Source organism: Octopus sinensis, linkage group LG5, assembly GCF_006345805.1.
Source record: "Octopus sinensis linkage group LG5, ASM634580v1, whole genome shotgun sequence".
NCBI classification, from domain to species: domain Eukaryota; kingdom Metazoa; phylum Mollusca; class Cephalopoda; order Octopoda; family Octopodidae; genus Octopus; species Octopus sinensis.
In genome coordinates, this window is record NC_043001.1 from 95,441,359 (window position 1) to 95,453,858 (window position 12,500).

The following is a 12,500-nucleotide window of genomic DNA, read 5'->3' on the forward strand; positions in this document are numbered from 1 at the left end:
GTAGTAGTAGTAGTAGTAGTAGTAGTAGTAGTAGTAGTAGTAGTAGTAGTAGTAGTAGTAGTAGCGGCAGCAACATTAGCAGCAGTAATATCAGTAACGGCAGCAGCAGCAGCAGCAGCAGATGAAGCTGCAGGTGCATAAGCAAACAATTGATTCTTTATATAAATTCTTTAAATATAAAATTCTATTTTCTAACTTTATTCTGATTTACGGTATTAAGAATGTTGATATTTACAGTATTTTCTTTATATGTATACATATATATATATGTATATATATATATGTGTGTGTGTGTGTGTGTTTGGCAGCGAGCATCAAAAAGTAAGATTAGCAGATGTGAACGAAATCCAGTTACATCGTTATTGTTTGCAATATCAATTATGTTTTCTTCATATAAACGTATGCTAAAGCATATGCAAAACAAAAAAGAAAAGAAAAAATACTGTAAATATCAATATATATATATTATATATATATATATATATATATATAATATATATATATATATATATATATATATATATATATATATATATATTATATATATATATGTATCTATATATATATATATATATATAATATATATATATATGTGTGTGTGTGTGTGTGTGTGTGTATTGACTGGTCCACTTCTGTAAAATTTCGTGCCCTGTGCCTAGAGTATAAAAGTATATATATATATATATATATATATATATATATATATATATATATATATGTGTATATTTCAACTGAGGGAGTAATACAGGTAAAATTCAGGTTACATATGTTTTGTAGTCAGCAGATCCTCTGATGTAATAATTGCTCAACGAAGGCTGCGAGATATGGCAAAGGTGGGGAGCTGGATAAGGCGGCGGGCGGGCAGAAACGTTAGGTCGACTTTGCCTTTCATCCTTTCGGGGTCGATTATATAAGTACCAGTTACACACTGGGGTTGATGTAATCGACTAAATCCATTTGTCTCTCCTTGATCGTCCCGTCTCTGTGTAGCTCCTCGTGGGCAGTAAAAGAATAAGAAACGTTAGCACACCGGGTACACATGTTTCCCGGTATTTCGTCTGTCTTTATATTCTGTGTTCAAATTCCGCTGAGGTCGCCTTTGCCTTTCATTCTTGCGGGGTCAATAAATTAAGTACCAGTTGCATACAGGGGTCGATCTAATCGACTGACCACATCCACAAAAATTTCAGTAAGTTATCTTCGAATGCATTCACCACAATCTAAACTTGATTTAATTAAGTTATCTAAACCTCGGTGAGTAGCTAGCAGAGTAATTATTACATGAGATAATCTGTTAGTTGGGAATCATATGTAACATGGATTTTACCTGCTCCATCGATTTCAAATTTTGTTCCAATTCATATTAGCAGATCTAGTTGCTCACCATGTGCTGCAAAATGTTTTTAGTTTTTTTTTCAGCTTATTAAACATCGGTTTGGGAAAGGCCTATAACCTTCGACGCCAATCAATTGTTATTGTCCCTGAAGTTCTTTTAAAATTATTTTTATATTTAACACAGGCTACTCGAAGCTAACAAACTTCCTACAATTAGATCCATGGATTTTACAATTACACAAACACGCATACACACAGCGCACGCATAAACACACACACACACACATGATACATACAGAGTCCGTACCCAAACAGGGATAGAAAAACGAGTAGAAATATTTAAAGAGTAACTTTATAGAGGCATGCTGGGACTAATACATGTTACCCATAATCTTTATTGTTTCTTTTTTTTTGTTTTTCCTTCTTACTATCGCAAATTCAACGTCGTAAGACGTTCCCTTAATACTTTACTATGATTTCTTGATGGCAGTGTGAGCAACTATGAGGAAATGGCCGACATACGGTTGTCTTTTAAAGAAGTAAGACCAGCTTACATGTTTTTTTTTGTTTTGTTTTTTTTTACATATTTGAGTATGTAGTTAATGTTCAACAAGAATGCAGGCATGAATTTATAACGGAATCTCACAAGTCGTTGGTGTGCTGAAGACACTAACCTAGATTACCAGGCACTGAGACTGAACCTAGAACCATTTAGTCGGGATGCAACGTTCTTATCATACTGTCATTTGCTAGGTATATGCTTCCACCAGCGCATAAATGAATTGATCTTCCGGAATTTTTCCCTCGGTTGTATGTATTTCACTCCTTTTGTGATATACTATGATTTCATGTCGTTCATTCTTTCCGTGTTCTTCGTCTTTGAAGGACATAATTTACTGGCGCTGATATAGGTTTCAAGTTTTTTAATGATGTTTTAAATTCCTTCCACATCGGAAAACTATGAGCCACTGAAAGACATTGCATTCGTGACTCCAATAATACGCACATTCAGTGCCAACTTGCGATAGTTATATTGGATTACACAACGGATTCCATTGCATAAAAGCATAGAAAACGTGGTGCATTGATCATGTAAAATATAGCGGAAGACAAAATTGCCGTTTCCCATAGAAAGATAAATTTATGCATGTACACTGTCTCATTGTTGAACCGAAAGGCAATGTGTTATCAATATTAGGTAAAATGATATTTTCATCGTTCAACCATTTTTAGAGATGCCGTAACGTAGGCGAGTAGTATGGTGATAGCGTTTAATAACCAAACATATCATTTGGAGAGATTTAGCTATGTTACCGATACTCACGTCCATCCGCATAATTGAATATTTGAAATTCAGCACATAAAACTGATGCTCCAATATTTGTATTTTTCTTGATATGAATATGGTGTTGAAAATATCAGTCTAGTAGAAAATGGTTAGGTGGTCACAATTTCATTTGGATGGGAAAATTCTGTTATTGCACGTATTTTTTTTAATTTTCGGACTTTAGCTTGTAGGGATTTTTTTATAATGAATGGAGTTCCATTGAACAAATGATGCCGCTGTCATTTTTGAGATAAAGATTGACTTTCTACCCGTCTATTTCCGAAAACTCTTTACATGGTTAATGAAAACAGTTTAACAAATCGTTTCATAATATCATTAATCTTACTATCAGTCAATGGATGATTTACCTGAAGTCGATTTTATGACGTGACGCAGTGTCAGAATTATTGTTGGTCTTGTTGTACAATATTTAGTATTTCATTCCTCGTTTATTGTATGGTAGTTACGCAGATGTCTGCCAAATTTTGTCAATGTTTATTTTCATGTTTATTGATTTAATAACTTACTGTTTCTTTCTATTCCATTTCTGTCTTGTGTTTGATGTTATCTCCAGTTTTTATCAATTTGGATATTTCACTATGGAAATTAAAGTTGTTGTTAATGTATATATATATTTGTGGAATGTATATTTTCTGTACCGTCTATGATTACTTTGTTGAAGATACGTACTACACTGTTGACATTGGTGATTGAATTGTAGTTCAGTTCTACAAAACTTAATTATGTTTCCTGCTGGAATGGCTACCACGAGGCTTTTTGAAGTTTTTAATACTGTTTTCGTTTTGTTCATTCGTTTGTAGCAACATAGCAATGGTTTTAATTTTCTCATCGGAGTTTAGTTTGAAGATCGTATACAGTGTGTTTGCATTACATAGACATTTGTAGTAGTCGATATACAAGAAGTTCATTTATTTGTGGTTCGTCAGTTGGGTTTGTTTTATTTGCTACGATCACTTTATAAATTGGCGTACCATCTGAAGGAAAAGGTAGAGAAAGGAGTCTACTGCGTTATACTAGTTACAATAATGAATAAGCATGTGGAACACAGGATGTTACAACAAGATTGAGGGCTGGTTTCAAATACAACAGCTTCACATGAATCTTCTCAGTTGAAGGATGATGAATGTGTGGAGTTGGTACACGGACAGTTTATTATAGCAGTACTCGCATTTAAAGCTCTCCAGTATTTAGCTAGTAATCAAGGCACACACTCACACACGCACACACATGCATGCATTTATTTTTATATGTGTGTGCATTTATATATATGTGTGTGTATATATACACACATATATATGCATGCATACACACACACAAAGATATATATATATATATATATATATATATATATATATATATATATATATATATATATATATATCCTTGATCAACTTGACCGACCAGTCCGTCAGGCGTCCATTTGACACCGCTGGTCACAGCACGCTGTCCACTCCTCTCTGGATCGCGCCTTTCTCATCCACGTGATCCCAATCGTCCTCCTGAAATCGTAACTTCACCGTCGTGAAGGCCTTCCGGGAGGTCGTTTCTGCTCGCACGGGTGCCACTCGACAACTGTGCGGGTCCACCGATTGTCGGTGAGCCGGGCGACGTGTCTAAAATACACACACATATACAAATATATATACACATATGTACGTGTGTGTGCGAATGTGTGCCTCTCAAATTCTCTCACTCTTGATATCAAAAGTTTATATGCGGTGATCTCACACAACAAATGACTTCTTGCAATTAAACACTTACTAGATCTTCGGCTTGATCCTCAACCTCACGCCTCCAAACTTCTTCGCCAGGCCGAAACTTCCCTCTCCCTCAACTGCTTCTCTTTCACGGAACACTTTTAATAATAGGTCAGTGGAAAGGCGATGAGAACGCGAATGAGCCCCCAAATATGCGAACCTGTTTGTTGGCTACGTTGAAGCACACATATTCTGAAATTTTACTGGTCCCACTTCCGAGCTCTATGGTCGTTATATCGATGACTGTATCCCACGAACCACTGAACTCCTTCTTCTCCTTTGGCCAATCTTTTAATCCAGCCTTCGAATTATCCTGCACTATCTCGAACTCTTCCCTCTGATTTCTCGACGTTATTGTCGGCATCCACCACTCTGCTGTTACTGCCTCAATCTAGTAAAAACACACTGACTTAAGCTCCTACCTTAAGTTCTCCTGATCCCACCCAACGCACATCAAGCTCTCTATACCCTACTTCCAATTCCTCCGTCTACGTAGGCTCTGAGGTGACGGTCGTGATTTTGAGAATAACTCTCAACTAATGGCTCGCCACTTCATTCTCTGTAGATTGCACCACTTACTGCAATCCCTTTGCCCGAGCATGATCAGTGGGATGTGACTCTACTGTTTCTCCTCGTAACCACTCCACCCTAACCCGTCAACCGTTCCTCTCACTTACTACCCTTCCACACTACCCAGCCAACACATCATTCTCCGTGTCTTCTGTCAACTCGCGTCAGGGCCCACCACTAAGCACATCTTTCCTAAAACACCAACTACCTCTTTGAAACCAGCCTATAACCTGCGTAACCTCCTGGTCCACAGCTTCTTTCCAATCCCGCCTCCTAATCTGTCTTCTTCCTCTGCTCCTGCCCATGCTGACGTACCTGGCCCTATCTCTCAAAAACCACCTTCCTCCAATTCAACCATGACAGTCCTAATCACGTCTCCGACTCCTTTACCTGCACCTCTAGTAATGTCATATACTCCATCTCCTAACCTCTCTGTCCTTCCCTGAACATGGTCAAATAGGATACGTCTTGGCTGACCGGTTTGCGGAACACCCCCGGGACATCAAACGCTGCAGACAACACCTCAATCTCACGCCATTTCCGCTAAACCAGTCATCCACTCCAACATCTGTCTGTATTCGGACTGTCTCTGCACAGAGACAACCGAGACCACCCAGACTCCCACTTTCGCCGTGAACAGGACTTAATCTTCTCTGTTCGTTTCTTTGCACCAGATGGACTCGATTTTTCATCTGAAATCAACCTCAGCACCTCACTTCATTTGACACCCATCCTACAGTTTCCCACTCACCTCCCACACCTTCACCCAACCGTACCACTAAACACACCTATACACACTGTTCAGCTCATCACTCACTTCACAACATTACACCCACATCCACACCAGTATCCTACTCTATACAGACTTCTGGACACCCACACACCACACCATCATCTGTACACATAATCTTCAAGAGCGTCACCATACATACCACTCTAGGAGCAGCCAAACACACTATTTAAATCCGCACACAAACACGAGTACACAATGCCTGAACAAAGTCAATATATACACATACACACACGCAACATGTCTAAACACACGCAACTCACAAAGATAACATCGCCCAAATTCATACACTATACACATGCACACTATTTTGTCAGTGACACACACACATACATGTGTGCACAAACCAAGTAAAAAAGCGCAACTCAGCTGCTACACACAAAACACACACTCACGCTCACACGTTACACACGCACACATACATACACATCAAACTCGCCTCCATTCACACACACACACACACACACACGTCAAACTCGCTCGTCTCCATTCATACACACACTTACACTCACACACACCATTCTCACATACTCACTCATTGTGGAATGCATTGGGATGTCGGAATAGTTACTGATCCATGGAAAGTTATTTACGTTCTCAGTTCAAATGCTGCTGAAGTTGACTTTGATTTTCATCCTCCGGGATCGATAAAATAAGTATCGATATAATTGATACTGGGGTCAATATAATCGATTTAACTCCTCCCACCAAAATTACTGGTATTGTGCCAAACGTTTCAAACCGATATATATGTTATGTTAAAGAATGTGAATAAATAAGTCACGTATACTTATATATTACAAAACATATCCTTAGGCGTAATATAAATAGAGGGAAACAAATTCGTGATGAGCTACTATATATATTCGGAAAATGAAGGAAAGAGGCCTACTCTCCATTCCACCTTTAGACTAAAAGGAGAGACACTTCTAACGGAATATTTCACAATTTCATTTTCGGAGGCTAGTTTAAAAAAGACCTACTCTGGTTCTTCATCAATATTTAGCAAGTATCAGCTGTTATACAAAGCAGCCATAAATTATGATATGACATTTGCTCATGCCCCCTTTGCGTCTGTAATCCTCACATGACTCGTAATTTGTCGATGTGTATGAGTGTGTGTGTGTATGTGTGTATGTGTTTTGTTCTCAAACTGCTGGAAATCAGTTCATTATTAAAATGCCTCTCCTTGGATGCAATAGTAATATGAGTATATTCCTTCTATGCTGGTGATCTAAGGAAAGTGAAAGTGAATCTTCGAAAGGATATATTTGCGGCTTATTTATAGGACCTCAATGAAGAAGCATCAGTTTTCCCTCCACTCAATAACTCTCATTACTAGCTATATAAAACTGTCATAACAGAGAGAAACACCAGGATGGAAAACCAAATTTGCATATCTGAGCTGATTTGATAGTTTTTCTATTTATTAAACACAATTTTATGAGTTATACAACATAAATAAGAACAGTTACAAGATATTTAACTAATATAATGCCTTACTATTGATGAAATTGCGAATGAAAATCGATAATTTATGTACAGTGATAAAGAAGCAGGAAATCGCTTAAGGGAACGTTTCACTGTTTGTTGAAAGCTTCATAGGACTGACGTACTTAGATTCATAACTAAAGCAAAGGAAGGGATAAGCTGGGGAAGGAAAACGGCTGCGTCGACTGTGAGTATGCAACAAAGGCCTTACGATGGACCATCAGGAGACAAAGCCTTATGCGTTTAACCCAACTAAAATGCTTAGTAGAAACAAAATATTTACCGGATAAACGAAGCCGGGTACTTGTTTTTATCCTGTTACTTATATCGAACACTACCGCCAACACACCAACACCGGTTATCTAACGGTGGTAAGGGACACAAAGACACAAATATTTAAAAATAACTCTGTTTCTCATAATTTTGAAAAGTAAGTATAAAAGGACCGCATTATTTAACCAAATACCTGTCTATCTATCTATCCACCTGTATATATGTCTGCTTCTCTGTCACACACGCTTTCTCTCCCTTCTCTCACACTCTCTTTTATTTATCTCTCCCTGTATATTATATATATATATATATATATATATATATATATATATATATATATAATATATATATATATATATATATATTATATATATATATACATAGATATAGATAGATACATAAATAGAGAGGTACACAGACACAGACACAGACACACACATATATATGCACTACTTCAAATTGTGTGGGTAAGTGTTTGTGTATATAATTAATGTTCTGCACATGCGTGCATAACTAACCATCATATTTTTTATACTAATTTTAAAAACCTTTCCAATTATAAAGAACTCATTTACACTCAGTTTTCTAATTTTAATTGCACTTTTCCTTATGTGGCTTCCTGTAATTTTGGAGGCTTTCAGATTCATCCAAATCGACATTGCCTTTCATCCTTTCGTCGTCGATCAAAGAAGCACTAGTTTAAAACTAATGTCCATGGAATAGACTTAGCCCCCTCCCCCTAAACTGCTGGCCATTTGCCACAATATGAAATTAATATTTTGCAGCCTATCCTATCATAGCAAAATTGTTCAACTTCCGTGTTGCTCATTTTAAACCGAACATTTATTTGTGTTTGTGAGTATTCTGCTTCATTTCTTTATCTCGCTTCTCGTAACGCCAAATATAATTTCGCATTGTTCCTTTTGTTGTTATTTGTTAGACCTGTATTCGAGATTAGGTGACATCATTCTAGAAACCAATTGAAATTTGCATAATGAGCCTGATATATACGTGTTTCAGTCTACATAGTTGTTATTTATCCTATGTTGGTATATGCGGATATGAACATATAACGTGTCGCCTTGCATTTGTCAGTATTTCTTATGAAGTTTTTATAGCTATAATGCTCTAAATCACTGGTTCTCAACCATTTGTTTTCATCTATGGAACACTGTGGTTCCAGTTTTATTCTATTGAACCTTCATAACCATTCGATATGTATAAAAGACATCCTACTGTATATTTATAATTATATATTATTAGGAACTGTATATTTTCAAAATGTATTGTAGAAGTATAACTAACCTATTGTTGATGAATTTTAAAAACAAAATCTTTCTTGGACTCCAAGGGCCAAATGGACACCGATTGAGAACCACTCTAAATCATGGAATGAAAAGAAGCAATATAAATTTTGATTAAAATAGAATTTAGTAATCTTATTGCCAAAAATAAGTAACACAGCTACTAAAATGTCACGTCAGTTATATGTAAGGGAAACGGATGTACAAAAAATTACGCTTCTATTATGGATCATCTGGATTATAATTGATCAAGGTGACCTTACACTGAGCACCTAAAAGTAATATTTTTAATCTTTTCCAGATGCTTCTATAAATGCTGTTCCTCTGGCTCAGGTGAGTTGTGAAATTGATGATCTAGAGATAGGGCGCTGGCATTTATAGAATCATTATAAATATAACAAGGATTGCCATATTAGCCACACATTTTGTATGATTTTTACATTGTTGGTTCTTCATTTGGCATCTATTTCTAACCGATCAAACAACTGCATTGAGAATCTATTGGGTTGCCCGGAAAGTTCGTGCCGATTTTTAAAGGAAAAAAAAAGGTCAATAAATACTTCCCATTATTATAAGATTTACCAGGTGCTCATGAACTACGGATTTCGATACGTTGAGACGTTCTGCAAATTCTCGGGTTGTGCAATGTGGGTTATTCTCAATTAATGACCTGAGTTGGTCATCATCTGTAGTGGATGGTCTGCCTGATCACTCTTTATGAATAAGGCTACAACCTCCAGTTCGGAACCTTGCGAACCAATTCCGTACAGTTTTTTTCCGATAAAGAAACATCACCGTAAACTGCGCATATTTCGTTGGTTGATGGTAAGGCATTTTTCTCTTTACGGAAAAAGAAAAGTATCAATTGCCGAAAATGAACTTTGTTATCTTCCATTTTAAAGGGCTGCAGAATTAACACAGGTTATAGGAACATAAACCTTCTTCCACGAAAATATAGCTTAAACTGTGCTCTAAATGGAGGTGTAGTCGAGAGATCGTGGGTCCGAATCTTAGACCGGGCGACGTGTGTGTTTATGAGCGAATCACCTAAGCTCCACGCGGCTCCGGCAGAATGTAATGGCGATCTTCTGCTGATTCTTTCGCCACAACTTTCTCTCACTCTTTCCTCCTGTATCTTGCAACTCACCTGCGACGCACCGGCGTCCCGTCCAGGTGGGGAACCTAGAGGCCAAAGAAACCGTGAAACTAGCCCTTATGAGCTAGGCATGGCGAGAGAAGGAACAAACAAAACAATATTCCTCTCTACAATAAGTACAAGGCCTGAAAGTTTGCGTGTGTGTGGTGGGGTGCTATTCGATAACATACATTCCAGAAGCGATTGAAGTTAAAGAAAACACCGACAGCATTCGAACTCATAACGTAAAGACGGACGAAATAGCACTAAGCACTCTTTCCGGCAAGTGAACGAATAACTTCATAATAATGAAAATAAATTTTTTAAAGAATTGTAATTATTTTCTTTTTAATTGTATGTATTTTTCCAGTGTGATTATAATTCTCATACGAAACAAGTAAATAATATTAAAATAATTATCATTGCAAAATCTTGCAAATAGTTATTGAATCGTGAATAACTGTTCTCAAACGAAGAACAAAATCCTTTTGCTATTTCTGAATGATTTAATAATATTTTGTTTTTGATATGTTTGATAACGATTTTTCGAATCGTTACAAATCTATTTACCATGGTTTACTTACATCACAATGTCAGTTCAGCCGGTACATATTCCGAACAAATATATTCACCATAACACTACACATTGTAATATAATCAGTTCATTTTTGTCTACAACTCTTTTTCTTCGAAAGTTTACGTGTATGTGCCTGTGTGTGTGTTTGCACATATGAGATGTGGGAGAAGATAGCACAATCATATATAGTATGTAAAGACAGATCTGTATTGGCATTTCATAAAACATACATGTGGTATCAAGTTCAGAAAAATTTTGTTTTTTCTCAATATTCATTCTCTATATACGTATTCATAATTCTTTAACAATTCTAATGAATATAACATCCAGATTTTGAGTTAAAATATTTTCCCGGCGATTCATGACATTTACACAGTTATCTCTCAAAGATTCAAAACATCAAACCTATCCATATTCGTTCACAAAACCACAAATATATGACCTCACCTGAGAGCCTTACACAATGCACAGGTTTCGATAGCGAACACTTAAATATATATGAAACTGGACATCACCACTTATGATGATACTCATTTCAGAACACAAAGGCATGATATGGTAGTATGTTATATTTGTGTGAAATATAATATTACTTTTGAAGTTGATATGGTGTTCTTATCGCCAGTAAATACATATTAATAAAGTGGGAAATTAAAATAGCTAAAAGGAGTAGGATCATTGTATGTTCCACATCTTTTACCGTTACATACACTTCTTCCATTGATTCAAAAACATTGATCAGCGTCATCACTATGTATTGATGTACTTTGATTCAAAACTGCTACCTGCTACAGTAACTGAATCTTTTCTGTAAAATCTTTAGAATATGATTGAAGTTGTATTCAAGTTAAAGACTCAGACATTATACGAAGAAAAGTATGCCCTTTCAGGATAACGTGTAGCAGTTAGGAATTGTATATAATTAAAATTATATTGAAAGTTACCTGTGATAATTGAGACTGAAGTTGAGACAAATTTGCACTAATCATTGTCTGATTTCGTAAAGAAACTTTATCCAATGCTCAATTTGCTACATTTCAACGGCCATGGTTGTTAAGAAGTTATAATATCTGTTGATTTTCTATCTGATAAATTCACAATAATCAGATATCAATCGAATCATAGGTAATTTCTTACGATGTAATTTAATATATTTACTAACTGTGGAATGCTGCCCTTATAGTAAATATTGGAGAAATTGAAATATATTAAGTTAAATTGAAACCACGCACTGAGAGCGTGCTCTCACCAGCGTTCCCTAGATGGTAAGTAAATGAGATCATCGTTTGTCAGATTTGCTTCTCCGCATCTTGTCTCTTTAATGATCTGCAGTCTAGGATAAAGCGTAGATCGGAGCAGGGGGGAATAGTATCTAGAGTGCCGCCAGTCAAGCTCTGCGACGGGGGAATCTACCCATTGGCATTCTATAAAGGTTTATTGGCGGGCAATGGTAAGGCGTCAACGAGAATCAGTTATCTGCTCTAGTCTGGAGGACATTCGCTCCTGGACCATAGATAACTTCCAGAAATATCAGACTCGGTAGTACTACAGAGGATTGGGGAAAATAGCCGGTTCGTGGAAACCACTCCAAACATCGAAGTGATGTGAGCCATCCCTACTTGACCATGCGCACAGAAATACGAAACGTTTTGTGCCTAAGCATTGCTGACATGTGAAACAAATGTTGTCGCTCGCGTATAGGATGAAACCCAGCTGTCATCTAACTGCATTTGTTTCATAGAGAAGGGCAGGCAGTGTCTGCAGGTCTGATCGAGAGAGGGTTTGTGATGGAAAAGCTCACGGGTGCTGAAGACATACACTTTCCTCATTTGCCAAGCCCTAAAAAATTTTCATTTTCTATTTGAAAAGAAGAATACATGTGGAGACGGAGGTGTTGCCGATTTGTTGAAATGTATGTAA